This window comes from Eptesicus fuscus, chromosome 6, assembly GCF_027574615.1.
Source record: "Eptesicus fuscus isolate TK198812 chromosome 6, DD_ASM_mEF_20220401, whole genome shotgun sequence".
NCBI classification, from domain to species: Eukaryota; Metazoa; Chordata; class Mammalia; order Chiroptera; family Vespertilionidae; genus Eptesicus; species Eptesicus fuscus.
In genome coordinates, this window is record NC_072478.1 from 20348302 (window position 1) to 20368188 (window position 19887).

Sequence of the window (19887 nt, forward strand, 5' to 3'; positions counted from 1 at the left end):
ACATTCATAGAGACAGGAAGTAGAACGGTAGTTGTCAGGGTTTGGGGCAGAGGGAATGGGGAGTTAGTGTTTAATGGGGACAGTTTCAGTTTGGGGAGATGGAAGGAGTTCTGGGGGTGGAAAGTGGTGATAGCTGCACAACAATGAGAATATACTTAACACCACTGAACTATACACTTCAAAATGATTGAGATGGTACATTTTATGTCACATGGATAGTACTGCAATTTAAATAATGGAAAAACTTTCGAGCATCTCTAACTACTATCTCTTTGCTCCGAATACATTGCTTTCTTAATGCTTCCTGGGCCATTTTAGTATTTGGTTCACTGTGCTGATCGTCTTCCTGATGCCCTTCTCTCCCTCCTAGGACAGTCATTTCCTAACCTCGGGGACTGGTTGTCTCTTCTGCCTGGAGGGCTCCCACAACAACACGGAGTATTTCTCAGAATCACGGGGTTGTCCTTCCAGCGGCAGAACACCATGGAATTTCAGCATCACACGCGTTAAGAAATAAAGGAGCAAGAAGCACTTCACTTGGAAAGCCGTGATCAGCCCGGGGACACATGCTACTTCTGAAAGGCCGCCAATCCAAACATCTGGTCTCAATTTAGGAAGCCAATTGGCCATAGCTGGAACTTCTCCCTTCCGGGTCATGGCGCTATCCAAGCGACACGTCCCCCACAAGGACACAGACATACAGGATACAGAAGCAGGGTAGCTCTGGGGTTGCGGGGGGGGGGGGGAGTTTTCTTTTTTAATAATACTTCATTATAGAAGCTGTCTTAGTCCATTCCGGCTGCTATCACAGAATACCACAGACTGGGTGGCTTATAAACAACAGACATTTATTTCTCACAGTTCCGGAGGCTGGAAGTCCAAGATCAAGGTCCCAACCCACTTCCTGTTCATAGATGGCCATCTTCCTGCTGTGTCTTCACATGGTGGAAGGGACACGGGAGCAATCTGGTCCCTTTTATAAGGACACTAAACCTATGCATGAGGGCTCCACCCCATGACCGAATCACCTCCCAAAGGTCCCACTTCCAAAATGCCAGCACATTGGAAATTAGGTTTCAACGTTTGAATTTTGGAGGGACATAAACATCCAGCCTATAACAGAAGCAATAGTACACATCAGTTAAAAACTTAAAGATATGTATGGAGAATTAAAAGCTCCCACTGTGGTAGATAGATACTGTTTTTAACTTCAACATTCATTACCCACATTTTTTTCTGATAGCCACAGCCTGATTTTCCTTTGGTAAACCACCCACCTCCATACCTTCCTCATCTCATGTGGCTGGAACAAGTCTGATCGCATCTCTAGCTCCTGGGGTAGACTCACCCCTCAGAAGGACCCCATCCCCTGGCCTCTGAGATTGTTCAGATGCAGGAGGATGACCCGAGATGAGCCAATCTGATAATGCCAGGATTTGGACTGGAGCCTGCAGGGAAGAGACAAGCTTTTTCCATCCGTGTGGATCAATTTGGGGTGGGGGAGAGGAAGCCTAGAATGATCAGGGTTCATGATGCCATCATAAGGGGTCTACTTGCCTGAGAATAAAACCTGCGTGTGAAAATGGAGAGGGAAGGTGTCCTGACAATATCCTTCAAGCATCCGGGTCCAACTGTGCCAGATGCTAAAACTATCCCTGAACATTTTAGTAATGGGAGCCCATTAATTCCATCGTCTCTGTTTTGTTGTTGTGGGAGATAATATGATTTATATTTCTGATCTGGGCAACCAACTCATCCATCTTCCAAAGACAACCACTGCTAATATATTGGCATTTCTCTCTTAAGTCATTTTTTTTTTTCTTTGCACTGGTATTGGGCTTTTTTATGCATTTGTGACCACACTGTGTCCATATCTATGAAGCTAAAGGTTGTATTTGTTGATTTTTGCAGTAATAATGCCGCATAACACACAGTCTCAAAACTTCTTTTTCTTGATCAAACATCTGGAGTCAGAAGGTTTGTGACAGGTTCAGATTTCTCTTAGTGCTACCATGCTCTATGATCAACATCAATGGAAAACTATAACCCAATCAAGCAAGGCTACTAATGTACTAATGACCCAGATTCTTGAAAATGAAAGTTTGGGTCACCCCACCAGGTCAAGAACCACAACCAGCTGAGATTTTTGCTGAGGACAAAGGGAATATGGAATAGGTATTGATAAGTGTCAGCTATGACCTTATGACCAGATATAGAAATGAGAATCATAATTGTAATATTTCTTCCTCATTTCATTATTAATGTGTTTGTATATATATATATATATATATATATATATATATATATATATATTCATTAATCAAATATATTTGTTTCCTTCTATCTCTTATCCCCTTATAATATAACATAAGATGTATTAACTTTACAGCATAGTATTTAAGTATTGTTAACTTTATACCATAATATTTAAGTAACAAGACATCAAGGAGAAGAGTGAACATCACCCAAGGAATTTGCATTCTGTTCTGGGGAAATCCTTAGTGCATTTTCAATTGTATGCAGGATACTTGTAGCATATTAGGCAGAAATATGACTTTATTATCATCATTATTTGGATAGTAAATATGATTTAAGGAGATGTGTATGGGTGCCAAGTGTACAAGGACTGGACTATGATGGTTACTCTTATGTTTCAATTTGGCTAGGACATGGTACCCAGTTGTTTGATCAAACACTAGTCTAGATGCTGCTATGAAGGTATTTTGTAGGTGTGATTAACATTTAAATCAGTGGACTTTGAATAAAGAATAATTGATAATGTGGGTAGGCTTCATCTGATCAGTTGAAGGCTGCAAGAAAGAATTCTGCCTCAAGGCCTAATATAAGAATCCTGTCTGGCCCTAGCTGGTTTGGCTCAGTGGATAGAGAGTCAGCCTGGGCACTGAAGGATCCTGGGTTCAATTCCTGTCAAGGGCACATGCCTGGGTTGTGGGCTTAATCCCCAGTTTGGGGGTGTGCAGGAGGCAGGCGATCAATAATTCTTTCTCATCACTGATGTTTCTCTCTCTCTCTCCCTCTCCCTTCCTCTCTGAAATCAATAAAAATATATTTTTTTTAAATCTGGTTTGAATTTCCCACATGCCAATATGTCCTACAGATTTCAGACTCAAGGACACGATTTAAACTCTTGCCTGAGTCTCTCATCCTTCTTGAGCCAGCAGCCATGTTATTCTCATGGCAAGTGTCAGGGTTGCAAGAGGGGCTGGTAGAGCAGTAACTCTGCCCATTCTAGAGAGAGGTTCTGCAAAGTTACCTGACAAAGAGTGCACAAGTAAAAACATGATGGTGTTCATTAGAGTCTGGCCAGTAAAATAGAAAGAACGCCAGAGCTTGCAAAAACAGAGAGAGTTAAATACAGGAATTGGTCGTTTGGGTGATGGGAAAACTAAGAAGCTAAATAGGGACCAAAGAGACGACTCAAAGGTTAGCAACAGCAGTAATTGGCTACCACTCTTAGGGCTAGAGGGACTGTTTCCCGGAGACCAGAAACAGGGCTGCTCTATGAGAGCTGGAGCCACATGGGTTGCCCAGCAAGAGCTTGGGGAAAAGAAAGGGGTGTACAGGGGGGATCTGAAAGCATGGAGGAGATACCACCACTGCTGTGGAGAAGCCACAGACCAGAGGGAAAAAGAGGAGATAGCCCTAACCGGTTTGGCTCAGTGGATAGAGCGTCGGCCTGTGGACTGAAAGGTCCCAGGTTTGATTCCAGTCAAGGGCATGTACCTTGGTTGTGGGCACATCCCCAGCAGGGGTTGTGTAGGAGGTAGCTGATCCGATGTTTCTAACTCTCTATCCCTCTCCCTTCCTCTCTGTAAAAAAATCAATAAAATATATTTTTTAAAAAGGGGATAGACCATGATTCCTCCCTTGTCCTGCTCTCCAGTCTTGTACCACTGCCTCCCATTGACTAACCTCTTCTGGCAAGGGATCCTGGGAAACCAGGATCTGGGCAGAGGGAGGAAGGAAGGAATCTCAAGGATAACAAGCATTTGAACATAGGACTAAAGTTTGAAAACAATAAAGGAAAGTAAGAAATGTGTGTCCTATAAGATAAAAATTATATATATCCAAACATATATGTATGGACAGGGAAATAGAACACTATGGCATAACTGAAATAGCATTGCCAGCTGATTTACATTAGCTAGAACTGGACTCATTTCTCTTGGCTTTAATTTTCTTTCCTGATAAAATTTACATGGTTGGCTGGGTGTTCAACAAAATCCATCCTCCCTTTTCCTTGCAGTAAGACTGGTCATGTGACTGATACTCTATTACAATAGAGCAGATGTGACTCTGCCACTTCTGAATTGAGATTTTTAAGAAGCTGGGTGTCCCCTCTATGCTCTCTCCCTAGCTTTGTTGGCCTGGAATAGCACCAGGTAGAGCCACCTGGGAAGTCACATATGGAAGACGGCAAAGCTACCATCAGCCTGGACCCCTGAATGATCACATGGTAGACAGCTGCCCACCCCCCTGGAACAAGAAATAAGTTGTTATTTTATTTGAGCCATTGCCACTTGGGCTATCTTTGTTAAACCAATTTATTATTTACTTTAACACACTGAAGCAGAAACATGAAAAGTGTTAGTTTTGTTTCACAATTTACATAGCAGAGTTCTTATCCTTTTTATAGTTCTACTAGAGGCCCGATGCACGAAATTCATGCAAGGGCCTCGGCTGCCCTCAGCCCTCCTAGCCCTGGCTTCACCCGGAAGGTCGTCCGGAAGGACGTTTGGCTGTCCTGTCTAATTAGCATATTATGCTTTTATTATTACAGATAGAATTTCTGTTACAATTTTTTTCCTCTCTGAGGAATTGGGAATAGCCAGATACCCTGTCACCCACGCCTTCATAGGCATGACTTGATGCTAATTTGTGATTTCCCACATGGGTCTATCAAGAGACAGTGTAGAGCAGTAGTTAGAGGCCTGGCCTCTGAAATCAGGCTATACCTGCATTCAAATTCCAGTCCACTACTACTTATTAGTTGTGTCACCTTGGACTAGTTACTCAAAATTGCTGCACCTATTTCTTCATCTATCAAAAGTATATAATGACAGTACATACAGCTGGTCCTCATTATTAGCAGATCCCATATTTGCAAAATGGCCCAGCTAAAATTCATTTGCAGCTCCCAAGTCAAAACCCATGGCGCTTTGGTGGTCGTTCCTGACCATGCGCAGAGCGGTAGGACATTTGAGTTGCCCCGTGAGCACATTCCCAGCTGATGTCAAACAAGACCACACTCTGCCTTTTTGTTTCAGTCTCATACAGAGATGCCCCAGGGATGCGCAAGAAGCTTTGGCTTTTGAATCCAACCTTGGCACCTGTTAGTGGCATGGCCGCGGGCAAGTAACTTAACTCTTTTGAGCCTCATTTCTCCTTTGTAAAATAAAGAAAATAGAATCTGCCAGGATTTAAGGTTATAATCTATGTGTATTAGAGGCAGATAGGTGGAAGCATGGATGGATGGATATGTTTCCCAATGAGCAACAGTTCAGAATTTACTCATTCAGTGTTTCAGTGAATTTATAGAACATAACTACTGCAAATAACAAGCATCAGCTATACTTCATAGTATCGTGAAGACTGAGTTAATATATAAAAGTACTTAGAAGTAAATGCTAGCATAAGTGTTATTGTTAAGCATTCAATGAGGAAAAAGAAATAAAAGCACTTGGCACCTGGCAAAGACCCAATGCATTTAATATCCTTCTTTAGTCCTTGAGCATAAATCTGACTTCCCCTCTGCTTGTCACAGAACTAAGCATGACGCTTTGTCTTAAGCTGGGTCCTTTAGAGCAGAGCCTGAGACAAGGATTCAAAGCCAAGCAGCTTATTGAGTGGTGGGCCCAGGATGCACTAGTAGGGACAGGATACAGGAAAAGGAAGGCAGCCACGCAGGTGTGAACAATACACACTGCCACTTTGAAATGAAGCCAGAGCTGCCATTCCAGAGGAACTGCCTCCCACGTCCTATGCCTTAAACCTTGGAATGTTAAAAATGGGGCAAAATAACCTGTGGACTGGGCCTAGGACAACCTTGTGCCCCAAAGAACTGTTTGCAAAAGTAACCAAAAAAGCAGTTATTGTGACTACCGGACTGATGACTACTGGACTACAAATTTAAAACATTGTTTAGAATTAACATCACTATGTTATGTTAACTGCACCAATGAAAATGCCTTCCTGCTATTTATGTAATTGTCCTCTTCCATCTACCTAATAAAAGAGTAACATGCTAATTGACCATACCTTCGTGACACCCGCCAGCCAATCAGGAGTGAGTATACAAATTAACCCAACAAAGATGGTGGTCTAATTTGCATGCGCAGGCGCCGAACAGCCGGGGTCGGGGTGGGGCGTGGCGGGATGCTTGCGTTGTTGCCATCATCGCAGGCATTTCGCAACACCCCAGCTGCTCTGGGCCTCTGGGCAGCGTGGGAAGGTGGAAAGGCGGCTCCGGCCAGAGCAAAGGTGGTGCCAGTAGCCAGGCGAAGGAAGGCCCATTCTTTCATGAGTTTTCGTGCATCGAGCTTCTAGTTTCTTACAAATACCCCATGCCTTTGTCTCCTAATCAAAACATTATTTGGGCTCCTGCCTGAATTAATGATTTTTGAGTAACTATTCTTATTGATCTCAGTAAATTCTGTTGCCTCTCACTTTGAAAAGCCCTTTTAAAAAAAAATAATTTTTATTGATTTCAGAGAGAAAGGGAGAGGGAGGGAGAGATAGAAACATCAATGATGAGAGAGAATTGTTGACTGGCTGCCTCCTGCACACCCCACACTGGGAATAGAGCCCACAACCCAGGCATGTGCCCTGACCGGGAATTGAACCGTGACCTCCTGGTTCATAGGTCAATGCTCAACCACTGAGCCACACCGGCCAGGCTGTTTTTATGTTAACACAGGTATATCAATGAGCAGGTTACCACTGAGAGCTGATTCCACTAAGAAACTTTGGGAGGCAGTGCAGAAACATACCTCAGAGTTATTACACTAGAGGTGTGAGGGGGGATTTATCCTCAGCTCCCATGATCACTGGAAGGCACACGGGGGTGTATACTCCCCCTCACATGTCTAACCAATCCCAAGTGTGATCAGTGAGGGTTCCTGCATCCAGAGAGAGCCCTCGGGCAGAGTCAAAGTTGGGGACAATAAGAAGCCATTGATACGGATAGGATAGCTGAAGGACAAGAATACATAGACACCCTGGCCAGTGTGGCTCAGTTGGTTGGAATGTCGTCCAGGACACCAGAAGGTGGCGGGTTTGATTCCTGGTCAGGGCACATGCCCAGGTTTCGAGTTCTGTCTCCCATTGAGGTGTGTGCGGGAGGCAACCAATGGATGTTTCTCTCTTGCATTGATGTTTCTCTCTCTCTCTCTCTCAAATCAATAAAAACATTTTTTAAAAAAAGAATATATGAACAGTCTATCCACATCATCAGTCCTCAATAAATATTTGTTGACTGGGGGGTTTATTGCACAGGCCTTCTTTGCACCTTGTAAAAGCACAGGTCACAATGTTAGCGACAGGATGACTAGAGTCTTTTTCCATCAAAATCAGTAAATTCATCATCAATCTTACCTTGAGCAGTTAAGAAATTAGAGGCTTTGCAGCTTGGGGTGGGAGCACATGGCCTACAGTTTCACCTGGGAAGCTAGTTGTGTCTGTGCAGTGCATGTGTGTGTGTGTGTATATGTTTATGTATGTGTGGTTTATGCAATTTTATCCCATGTATAAGTTTGTAGAACCATCATCACAATGCACATACAGAACTATTGCATCTCCAGAAAAGAACTCCCTCATGCTAACTCTGGGAATCATACACCACCCCCTTTCCTGAACCCTTGGCAACCACTAATCTGTTCATCTCAATAATTTTGTCATTTCAAGACTGTTACATAAATGGGATAATACCACAGGTAACCTTTTGAGTTTGGCTTGTGTCACTCTGTGTAAACCCTTGAGATCTATCCAAATCATTCTGAGTACCTGCAGTTTGTTCATTTTTATTACTGAATAGGTTCCCACCTGGGGGGCTTGCTAATCTTAGACACAACCCCGAAAAGGCACACACACACCCTGCATGGAGATTGCCACCTCCCTGTTCAAAACTGTTAGCCTAGCCCTGCCGGTGTGGCTCAGTGGTTGAGCATCGACCCATGATCCAGGAGGTCATGGTTCGATTCCCAGTCAGGACACATGCTCTGGTTGCGGCTCAATCCCCAATAGGGGGCGTGCAGGAGGCAGCCAATTGATGATTCTCTCCCATCTTAGATGTTTCCCTCTCTCTCTCCCTCTCCCTTCCTCTCTCTGAAATCAATAAAAACCTATTTTTAAAAACTGCTAGCCTATAGCTACAGTGTTTCTAACAGGGGTGTGTCATACCCCTTCGCATGCTCGGTGGTGGGAAAGCAGGGAGGAGGGAAAAACAAAAACCACTGCGTGTTTTAATTGCTTCCCCTTCACCCCATTGGTGAGGGGGAGATTCCCACCCTACGGTTATGGGGATGGCCAGATGCACAACACCCAACACTGGACACGTGAGAGTAACAACCATTTATTGGTCACATTTACTCACAGCCTGAGGGAAGGGGGAGAGTACATGCCAGATGGGGACACATGAGGGTTGCACTCGGGAACACAGTGAACAAACAGGTTGTGCAGGCGGGCTTAGCAGTAACAAGAGGGTGAGGTGTCCCTCGGTTCCAATGGGAGCATGTGATTGGCTTGTTGGAGTCACTCCAAGGGCTGACAGGAAGTGAAACCCACTGCTCTGGGAGAAGCAGGCATCGCACCCAATCTGTCTGATAAGGAAGGTTGTTTGGCAAGGGAGCAGAGTGAGGAGGGGAGCTGCGAGGTCTCTTGGTTTCGCCAGATGTCAGCAGCACATAATACTGAGCCTTCTTTTTAGACTGCATTGCTTCATGGCAATACTTTTGAGGATTTGTTATGGAGCGACAGAAAGGAAAGGTAGAAATATTTCCCCTATAGGCTTTATTCATAATCACTGTGAGTTGCACAGAAATAAGTATAAGGTGGGGGGGGGGGGCGGGGGAGTTGGTTGTTTGTGTTTTGTTTTCTTGTCCTGGGGAACTATAATCCCAATGAAGTAACAAGAAGTCAAGAGAACTTTAACCTCACCACCATGGAGACCGAACTTCTCACTCAAGGAGGAAGGGGGTGTCTAGGTGAGGATTTCCTGAGGGGATAAGGCACCTGGCCATTGGCAATTCCAAATACTCAATTAACAGGCAGGAGATCATGGAAACTTTCTGAAATTGACAAGCCGAGAAAGGGAAGCTTGGGATCTGGGCTATTGTGATTTATAAGAAATACTGGGTGTCCCCCAAAAATGGATACACATTTTAACAGCTAATAACTCACTTAATTTTGAAAATGAACTGTATGTTAATAAACACTGACTTTATAATCATTCAAAGCGTATATACATTTATAGGGGATACCCTTTATATATTTGATCTTCATCCCAGTTTCTGGCACAGAGTTTCTAAAACCCTTGGAATTTTCTGTGATCACAGTGATAAAGGTGTCTTTTGTTATGCTAAGAAGGTGACTTTTGGAAGCACCTACGGATAGGGGCTGGTTGCCCGGAGAACCAACCATGTGATTATTAACAGTGATGGCGAACCTATGACACGCGTGTCAGCACTGACACACGTAGCCATTTCTGATGACACGCGGCCGCTGAGGTGGCCGCATGCCGAGGATGAAACATTTGCTGCTCCTGAGGATGAAACATTTGCGACTAGAGTCTTGGAGTTAGTTTTTTCCTCAAAGTGACACACTACCTGAGTTATGCTCAGTTTTTTGGCGAAGTTTGACACACCAAGCTCAAAAGGTTGCCCATCACTGGATTAGAAGGTTGGAACTTTTAGTCCATCCCCTTATCTGCAGGGAGGGGAGAGGCAAGGGGCTGGAGATTGAATCAGTTGTCATTGGCTAATGATATAATCAGTCATGTCTAATTGGTGAAGCCTCCAGAACAAGCATGTCAAACTCAAAGGCTAACACGGGCCAAATAAACAAGGTTTAAGCTTATGTGGGCCGAAAAAAAACAAAAGCTTCCATTTCCATAGAAACGGAGGTTTTTTTCGATAGAGACATGCTGAATACAAAGGGCTGAAATAAATGAGTAATAGTTAATACAAAATAATAGAACAGCTTAATAAAAATTAATATTTTTTCTTGAACATTAACTTACCAGACACTGAATAACTGCACAAATTAATAAGCGTAACGCAAATAAACCTATTTTTCTAGTTCTCCGAAAGCGAAATATTTCCTGTTGCACACACCAAACAAGTCAGTCCAAGACTAATGACGTGGCAATTGGCTGCTAAAATATTCGCTGCCGGTATTAGTGGAGAGAAATGGTGCGCCTGCACATAAGGCACATAAGGGAAGTGAATGCAACACGATTATAGTAATCAGCCATTAGCAAACACTGTAGTTCGTTATTAATAATTATATATAACAGGATATTGTAAAAATTTAGTTACAAAATTTTTATTAAAACGTTTCTTACATACCGTTATATTGGCTGGGCCTCAAAAATGTTCGTTGTGGGCCACATGCGGCCCGTGGGCTGCCAGTTTGACATGCTTGCTCCATAACAACCCAGGGGCTGGGTTTGGAGAGCTTCCAGGATAGTGAACCAGAACACTTCCAAGCTCCGTGAGGACAGAGCTCCTGCCTTTGGGGCCTCGCCCTATGTCTCTCTTCGCCTGCTTCCTATCCTTTAGCATCTTTTTTAATAAACCAGTAATCTAGTGAGTAAACTAGTTTCCTGAGTTCTGTGAGCAACTCTAGCAAATTAATTAAACCCAAGGAGGGGGCCTCAGCAACCTCTGATTTACAGCCAGTTGGGCAGAAGCATAGGGGACAACCTGGACTTAAGAGTGGCATCTGAAATGGGGCAGTCTTGTGGGACTGAGCCCTTAACCTGTGGAACCTGACGCTATCTCCAGGTAAAACTGTCAGAATGGGGTTTAATTGTAGGACACCCAGCTGGTGTTGCAGAACTGCCTTGTGGTGTAGGGGGGGAAACACATATTGGAATTGGTATCAGAACCTTTAGGATCAAAATACTTCTTTGGAAGAGGCCTTATCTACTCCTCATTCTAAACCAACTTCTACTCCATCCCCATACCCTCAGTCTCTCCATCAGAGAAACCATCACCATTTGCAATTATGCATCATTTGTGTCCTCCTTGAAGGTAAGGGTCATGCAGTAGAAAGCATGAGGACTTTGTTCATTGCTGTGACCCCAACAGAATCCACCAAGAACTAATCCATATTTTAGAATAAATGAATGCACAAATGTAACACACACATATACTGACTTGCTGTGGTTTCTGATTTAATGAAATCATTAAGGAGGAGAGTAACCAATCAAAGTTTGCCTGGAATTGAGGGAGTTCCTGAGACGCTAGGCTTGCAGTGCTAACACCAGGGAAGTCCAGGGAAAAGCAGGACAAGTTGGTCGCCCTTTAATAAGGAGCTAAATGGCAATAGAAGAACTCACTGGAGTCTTATTCCTAATGTAGAATAAATGCTTCCCAAGAGGCTCACCCACTGTTGTCCCAGAGAGACCCCATCACTGGATCCCATTCCGTGGGAGCCTTGTGGGTCTACATTTAAGACTGGGGAAGTATGGCAGGATAGCAAGAAGCTAGGAAAATTCCTGGGCAAGTGGAATAAGGAAACTAAGACAAGAAAATTAAACAAGGCCAAACAGTCTGGGCAGCTTGTCAAGACAAGATAACGTCAGGAACTGAATTAATCAGGCAGCCAGCTTGTGACTTACAAGACTTTATTTTCCTCAACCAAGGACACTCGAGAGCAAATGGTTAATACCTCTCCTCCATAACCAGAGGGGGGGATATATATATATATATTAAAAGCTCATTAGTAATATGCTAATTAGATCCCATGTCTTTTCGGACAACCTTTCGGATGAAGCCAGGGCTGCAAGGGAAGCCTGGGTCCCGGGTGCCAAAGGGAAGCTGGTACAGGGGGGAAGGGAGAAGAAAAAAAGGGGGATTTTCTCTTACTTGCTGAACAAAGAAGTCAGCAGTCTTAGGACTTGCCAAGATAAAATCGCCTGATGCTGTCTTAAATTCTGGGAAAGCTACAACAAAGTAAAAGAGGGACCTTGAAATCTAATCTGTTGCCCAAGACATCCAGTAGAAGAACTCTGAAACCTGTAGACAGAAAAGTATAAAACCTCTAAACCTCTACCAGGTGGGGTGCTCAGACTAGCTGGATGCCCACTTATGCTCTATGCCAAATATATTTTTAATATATTTGCTTGCTTTGCTACAACACTATTTGTCTGTCACTCACCTGAAGTCTTTATTATGAGACTGATAAGAACCAAGGAGGAGGCAGCTGTCTGGTAACTGTCTGGTAACAGGGAGCTGTCTGATAACAGCAGCATCCCTCTGGAGAGGGTTTAGCTGTTTTCAGCTGGAAGCCAGAGTCACCACTGACCTGGGATCATTCCGCCTTTCTTTAAGCCCCTCATCCCCACCCACAGTCTCAGACTCCCCAACCTTGCCAAAGCTCAATTTCCCAAAAGCAAGGGTGTGAAGGTGACATCCCTAGAGCTGCTTTACATATTGTAGGACCAGCAATATCTCCAAGAGTATATCACTTCCCAGGCTTAGCTCTGCAGCAAGAGACTCTGAAACCAACAGTCAATAGTAAGCCTTTACGTATGAGATCACAGAGTCTAGAGATGCAGGTATAGGCTTTAACTAAATGTTTCAGTTCCTTTGGTTGTCACGAAGCTTATAATCAAAGATTAAGAAAGTATGTTACTCACGTCCTAGAGATCTGCTGATAAATCAAGTTCCAGGAAAAGTACATTTTGATAGAGATAATAGAAAAATGAGGCCAGTTAAACATAAACTGGTGATAGCTTAAGCAATAACAGTGATCACAAGATGTTTCATTTTTAACTTTCACCTTAAAGATAACATCACTGACACACAATCATGAGGTATTTTGCAGAATCTTGGTTCCTCAACCTGGTTAGATCACCCAACCACAGTTACGAAGGCACCAGACAAGGTGAGGTCAGGAACTGAATTAATCAGGTTAAGGAAAGCCACTGAAGCTCACACGAGAACTAACCAATCAGCTTCTGCCATGACCCCTATCCCCTAACCCTCAACCTTTGCCTTTAAAACCCTTTGATTTGAAAACCACTAAAGAGTTTGACGAATGCTAGCTCACGGTTCTCCTGGCCTGGCACGCTGCCAATAAACTGCTCCAAATTCTCCACTGCAAATCTTGGTGTTCAGTGTTTGGCTCTGCTGGGCATCCAATGGGTGGACCCTCTTCAGTTCCATAAAGATGCTTCGCATTGTGTCATCTGGGCCCCAAAGCAACATGGTCCTTCGTCTCCCAAAGTCTCAGGAAAACATCTTCCAATCCATCTCCACATAGTCTCTGAACCTGTTCAAGAACCCCGCTACGAGCCTGGCTGGCTCAGTAGTTGAGGGTCGACCTATGAACCAGGAGGTCATAGTTCGATTCCCAGTCAGGACACATGCCCAGGTTGCAGGCTCAATCCCCAGTGCGGGGTGTGCAGGAGGCAGCCGGTCAATGATTCTCTCTCATCGTCGATGTTTCTTTTTCTCCTTCTCCCTTTCCTCCATGGGCTCCCAGATCTCTGTGTGCAACAACCTCTCTCTCCTTCAGCAAAAGCTGGAAACCCTGGTGCACAGCATCTGGCATTCCAGCCACCAGGTCTGGGTGTCTGAGACAGATGTGTGCTAAGAAAGCAGACAGGTGATCATACCTGTGTCAGCCCAGACTTTAGTAAAATATAAAGATGGGAAAACTCCATTTTGAAAGCTTTTATTTTTTATGTGGAATGCATTATCCTTAGTTTCTTTTTTGCTTTTTATCTACACTGAGTGGCCAGGTTATTATGATCTCTGAACGCATAATAATCTGGCCACTCAGTGTATGTATGTATGTGTATATATATTAGAGGCCCGATGCAAGAATTTGTGCATGGGTGGGGTCCGGCCAGCCTGACCAGGGGGGAGGGGACATGGGAGGTTGGCCGGCCTGACTGCTGGTCGAACTCCTGGTCAAGAGGACAATTTGCATATTAGCCTTTTATTATATAGGATATACACTGACTGTCCAGATTATTATGCGTTCAGAGATCATAATAATCTGGCCACTCAGTGTATGTCCTTGTGAAGCAATGCTCCTTCAGAAAAATTGCAGCTTTTCTTCACTCTGCATGATGGTCACCTGGAAAGCAGAGGGGCCCTCGCTCAAAGCTGGATTTCAATGTTGAAACTGGTGATGGTGTGGCACCCCCACATACAGAGGGTAGGAGGAGGATTGTGACTCACATAACTGAGGTCGCTGGGGAGAGCAGGGTAGAAATCTCACGGAGCTCTGAAATGGCTCCAGAGAAAAAGAAAAGGAACCTCGCTTTTCTCAAAAGGGCAAGAAATAAGTGTTGGTGTGGATCTAGAGAAAAAGAAACCCTTTTGCACTCGTGGTGGGAATGTAAATTGGTGCAACCACTATGGAGAACAGCAACCCCACCTCTGGGTATTTGTCTAAAGGAAATGAAGTCAGTGTTTCAAAGAGATATTTGCACCTCCCTGTCCATTGCACCCTTATCTGAGACATGGAGACAACTTGGACACAACAAGGATGGACCTAGAGGGCATTATGCTAAGTGAGATAAGCCAGGCAGAGAAAGAAAATACTGTATGATCTCACTTATATGTGGAATCTAAAAAAAAAAGCCAAACTCATAGACACAGAGTGGAACAGTGGTTAGCAGGAGCTGGGGTGGGGGGGGGTGAGGAGATATGGGGAGATGCTGGTCAAAGGGTATAAGCCTTCAGTTATAAGACGAATAAGTCTTGGAGATATCATGTACAGCATGGCAACTATAGTTAATAATGCTGGGTTGTGTACTTGAAATTTGCTAAGAGAGTATATCTTTAAGTGTTCTCACCATTTTAAACTTATGTGGGGTGATGGATATTTGCTCATTAGCTTGATTGTGGCAATTATTTCACAAAGTATATGAATATCCAGTCATCACATTGTACACTTTAAACATATGCAGTTTTATTTATCAATTATGCCTCAATAAAGCAGCAGGAGCAGGGGGTGGAAAGAGCTTTGTCTGGGGGGGGGGGGGTTGTGGTAGGGCTGATGGCCAGAAAATCACCGAAAGTTGGGAGAGGAATGGGACAGATTCTTCCTCACCGCACTCAGGAGGAACCAACCGTGCCAACACCTGGGTCCAGACTTCCAGCCTCCAGAACTGGGAGACAATAGATTGCTGTTGTTTAAGCCCCTGCGTTTGTGGTACTTTGTTGTGACAGCCCTTGGAAATAAATAGAAGCAGCCAGGAAATTTGAAGCACATGTTTGCCAAGCTTTGTCTGTGTGGAACAGCTTGGAAGAATTGAAAAATCACTGTCAACTTGCCTCTCAAATCACAGACACTGATCTCTCTCCCGCTCGCTCAACTCACTCGCTCGCGCTCTCTTCTCTGGGTGATCGATTTCTATTATTTATTATCACATACCAAAGCCTAACATCATGAGTTCCTATCACATCAGAAAAGTGGCTCAGGTGAGGAGGCAGATTTGTTTTCTCTCATAAGGACTCCAGAAAGAAGAGATAGTGTTGAATTTCAGCTGCCAATACCAAAGAATAAAAATTCCATCTGGGATTTATTTTTTTGACATAAAAGCTCATTTATAAAATGTGACCTTTATTGGCATGTTTAGGTTACAGATTTTCAGGGTATGGTATTGAGGGGCTGCAAGAGTGCAAATCCCTTCTTTGGTTCTTAAGAGAGAGTGTCACATGTTGGCCTCAGGCTTGGCTGGATCCAGGTGCTCAAACTATGTTAGGAATGTGGCTCTTTCTAGTCTCAACCCTGTTTCCCTTTGTGTTATCTTCATTAGCTGTCCCTGTTGTAGGCAATTTTATTCTCCAAGCTTAGCAACTATGACAAAAATCCTGGGATTAAGTTTTATTGGCTTGGTTTGAGATGTGTGCTCATCGTTGAACTATGGGCAAAGAGATAAAAGACACTGATTGGACAGTCTTGGTCATGACCCCAATTCTAAAGCTGGCCCTTATTAAACCACATGACTAAGAATGGAACAATAATTCCCCAAAGGAAATTCAGAAGAAAGGTGTTGACAGGAGAAAGAGGAATGTATGTTCGACAGACAAGTCCAACAGATCTCCATTACACCAATGTTAAACAAGTCATTAAGACTTACTCAAACATAGCATTCATAAATTAAATAGAAAGGTATTATATTGTCTGGCTGGTGTGGCTCAGGGATTAGAACATCAGTCTACACGCCAAAAGGTCTCTGGTTCAATTCCTGGTCAAAGGAACATACCTGGGTTGCAAGTTCAATTCCTGGCCCCGGTTGGGGTATATTCCAGAGGAAATCAATCTATGTATGTCTCTCTCTCACATCAATGTTTCTCTCTCACTCTCCCCCCCCACACACACACACACACACACACTCGCTCTTAAAATTAAGGAAAAAAATACCCTTGGGTGAGGATCAACAAAAAAATTTTAATCAATTACATAATTAATTGATTTTTAAAATAGAAAATTACTATAGTTTATTGAGCACTCCAGTTTGGTATTCCACCTAGAAGTCTGGCTGCCAAATAATATCTCACAGCATTGAGAATTTGGGATTTTTATAATTTCATGAAGGAATATTTTGTCTTTGTGTTGTCTTGAGTTGGCTATGATTTTCAAATGCTGTTCTTTTTGTTTAGCTAATGATAAATTACTGTGGGTTTAGCTTGTTATTACCAATTTAATTTGTTGTGGGGTGTTTGGCAAAGCCTACAGTGTTTAACAACACTCATTTGCATAAGAGTATTTTTGGTCTCTAAGTTTTTTGGAAAAATTGAAAAATCAATTTTTAAGTCACATATGCATTGAGTGCAAATAGGAATCATCTGTACTCACATTGCTACAGCAGATTTACCCACAATTCGCCAACTTTTAGGATGCATTTAGGTTGACATTCCATGTTTACTACGCAATTGTTCTCCTCTGGAAACTGGGAACAGGCAGATTCTTGATTCCCTACTAATTATGTCAATAACAAATAAACAAAAATGTAGAGCTGATGGCTTAGACTTAGAGAACTTTGTGTATAACACACACACACACACACACACACACACACACACACACACACACACATATTTTTTAATCCTCACCCAAGGATATTTTCCCATTGATTTTTTAGAGAGAGTGGGAGGGAGGGAGAAAGAGAGAGAGAAGCATCAATGTGAGTGAGAGACATTGATTGGTTGCCTCCTACACTCTCCCTGACCTGGACCAAGGATTGAGCCTGCAACCGAGGTACATGCCCTTGACCAGGAATTGATCCCAAAACCCTTCAGTCCCCGGGCTGAAGCTCAAACCATTGAGCAAACCAGCTAGGGCTATGTGGAGTATATATTTTTAAAACACGTCTTAAATTATAAAGGGTCTAAAAACTTGATCCAAACTGGAGTTGGCAAACTCCTGAAAAAGACCAGATAAATATTTTTGGCTTTGCAGGCTATACAGCCTCTATCACAATGACTAAGTTAGACTTTGTACATAAAAACAGCCATAGACAGTATGTGAATGGGTGTGGCTGTGTGCCAATAAAACTTTAATTACAAAAATAGGCAACCAGCAAATAAGGCCCGTGGGCCATAGCTGGCCACCCCATGGTCTAGGAGTTTGTGCTTCCTTCTTTTGAACCCTGGAGGATGTTATGGGTGTGAATATCAGTTCCCAATTAAGATACCTAAGAGATATAACCACTTTTTGGTAACAGTTTCATGACTAGTTCAAACTCCTATTATGTGGGGTAGTGGAAACCTCACCTCAGACAGCCGGGGTGCTCTCCATTTTGGCAGGATGCTTTCTCTTGGTTCCCAGTGCTGCATCTTAGTCTTCTGGAGTTCAGATGGTGCTTAGGATGGGGGTGAGGCAGGGAGAAGGGTAGGATAGGTAATCAAGTTATTGTCTCTTCAAGATGATCTCACTGAGGGGGTCCTCGTCATTGTGATTCTTGGTTATTGGCTGTAATGGGTTGAACTGTGTCCCTCAAGAGAGAGATGTTTAAGTCCTAATCTCCAGCATCTCCGAAAATGGCCTCGTTAGGTCATATTAGTTAAGATGAGGTCATACTGGAGTAGAGACAGCCCTTGATCCAATATGGCTAGTGTCCTTTTAAGAAGAGAGCAGAGACACCGAGATACCAGGAGAGAACACCATGTGACAATGAGGCAGAGATTGAAGTCCTACAGTTGCAAGTCAAGGTGGACTGCAAGCAAACCACCAGAAGCTAGGAAAAGGCAAGAAAGAATTCTCCCCTATGGTTATTAGGGGGAGCATGGCTGTGCCAACATCATATATATACATTTCAGAGAGGAAGGGAGGGAGGGAGGGAAGGAGGGAGAGATCAATGATGAGAGAGAATCATTGATCAGGATCGAGCCTGCAACCCAGGCATGTGCCCTGACCGGGAATGGAACCATGACCTCCTAGTTCATAGGTCGATGCTCAACCACTGAGCCACGCCAGCCAGGCTAGAACCACTCTTGTTCCCATCTCTTCATACCCACTGGCTCTCTGGATCATATTCCTTGTCCCAAATCCATTTCCCTTTTCTTCCAAAGTAATAGAATAGTCACCAGGAACATGGCAGCCCAGTAAGACATTTCCCAGCCTCCCTTGCAGTGAGGTAGCAACTGATTTCTAATTAAGTACCAAAAAATTAACTGCTGTTGAATACGGAGAGAGAGAGAGAGAGAAACACTACTTCTCCCAGGTTCATTTCTAAGAGCAAATGCTTTGAGAGAACATAATCAGTTCGCCCCGGGATGGAGTCAGAGCAATTTTAATCTCCAATTTTAATATTTCCCCCAAATATGGGCTCCGTTACTAACCCCCGTGGCTAGAAATCTTCAGGATGCAGAGACCATTCCTTTCTGGTCTCTAACAAACAGATGCTGAGAGCAAATATTTGCCCTCTGGGAACCTGGGCAGGGAAAAATGGGAGAGTGGCTTTTCTGTCACCAAGCTACTTTTGGACTTGAGATTATCAAAGGCTAATAGCAGCTGTTAGGTACTTAGCAAATTTAGCTAATCAGCCTCTCACACATGAGGAAATCGTCTAATACACCACTGCTGTTAAATCCTGTGGCTGCAGCACTATCCATCTCCCTCCTGACCAGGTAATTAGGAAGAACTGAATAATCGCCTTGGCCAAATGGCAGAGGCGGCTATTTATCACAACCTGTGGTATATCACAGGCGTGTGGCAGGATCAGAGGTTGCAAGTGCTTCTGGAACGAGAAATATCACAGTAAAGATGTTGCATAACACACACTGAAATTCATCAAGGCAGGCGCAGTGGGAAGACTCTCTGATACAGGTTCAGCGAAGAGCAGGTATGGGGATGTCCAGTTGGGGATGTACATTTCCCAGCCTCTCTTGGGTGTGGCCAGATGAGTAAGGTCTTGTCAGTGAAATGTGACCCAAAGTGATGAGTGGCTTGCTCAAGAAGTGGAATGTAGATGTGCCTGAGACCCAGTCTCAACCTCTCAGAAAAGACAATACCCTAAGGCAGTGGTCGGCAAACGCATTAGTCAACAGAGCCAAATATCAACAGTACAACGATTGAAATTTCTTTTGAGAGCCAAACTTTTTAAACTTAAACTTCTTCTAACGCCACTTCTTCAAAATAGACTCGCCCAGGCCGTGGTATTTTGTGGAAGAGCCACACTCA

At 43.6% G+C, this 19887-nt stretch overlaps 1 long non-coding RNA gene across 1 annotated transcript; it reads right to left on the reverse strand.

Moving 5' to 3' along the window:
- Positions 1-856: 856 nt before the first annotated feature.
- Positions 857-18062, reverse strand: LOC114228466 (uncharacterized). Its single transcript, XR_003614611.2, has 3 exons — positions 17979-18062; positions 1349-1448; positions 857-1113 (listed from the first exon to the last, which is right to left on the reverse strand). It is a non-coding gene; the product is annotated as an uncharacterized LOC114228466 (long non-coding RNA).
- Between the last annotated feature and the right edge of the window lie 1825 nt (positions 18063-19887).